We start from the raw sequence: 565 nt of genomic DNA on the forward strand, positions 1-565 counted from the left end.
CGCTGGATCGAGATGGGCTTAGGTAAGTATTAGGGGTTTGAGGGGGCTGCTGCACACAGAATCATTTTTTTTATGCATTAAGATAAAAAACCTGCTGCCTTAACAAACCACTTTAAAGCTACTTTCACACTGAGGCGCTTTACAGGCGCTAAAAATAGTGCTGTATAGTACATGTAAAGAGCCTCTCCTGTGTCTCCAGTACGAAAGCCCAAGGGCTTTCACACTGGAGTGGTGTCCTTGCAGGACGGGAAAAAGAGTCCTGCAAGCCACCTGTGCAGTACTATAGGAGCATTGTATTCACCACTCCTAAAGCGCCCCTTCCCATTGAAAACAATGGGGCAGCGCCGCAAACCGGCCGGCAAAGCTCCGCAACCATTTTTCAGCCGCTAGCGGTGGATAAAACCGCCCAGCTAGTGGCTGAATAGCTCCGCTAAAATGACGGTAAAGCGGCTCTAAATCTAGCACCGCTTTACCGCCGACACCCACAATGCCCCAGTCTAAAAGTAGCCTAAACCTCGGTACAATAAACAATAAACGTTGTTGATTTGCACAGGCTCCTGTGTCA

This window comes from Lithobates pipiens, unplaced genomic scaffold (assembly GCF_037356315.1).
Source record: "Lithobates pipiens isolate NorthernLeopardFrog02 unplaced genomic scaffold, aLitPip1_a1.2 Scaffold_18, whole genome shotgun sequence".
Classification (NCBI taxonomy): domain Eukaryota; kingdom Metazoa; phylum Chordata; class Amphibia; order Anura; family Ranidae; genus Lithobates; species Lithobates pipiens.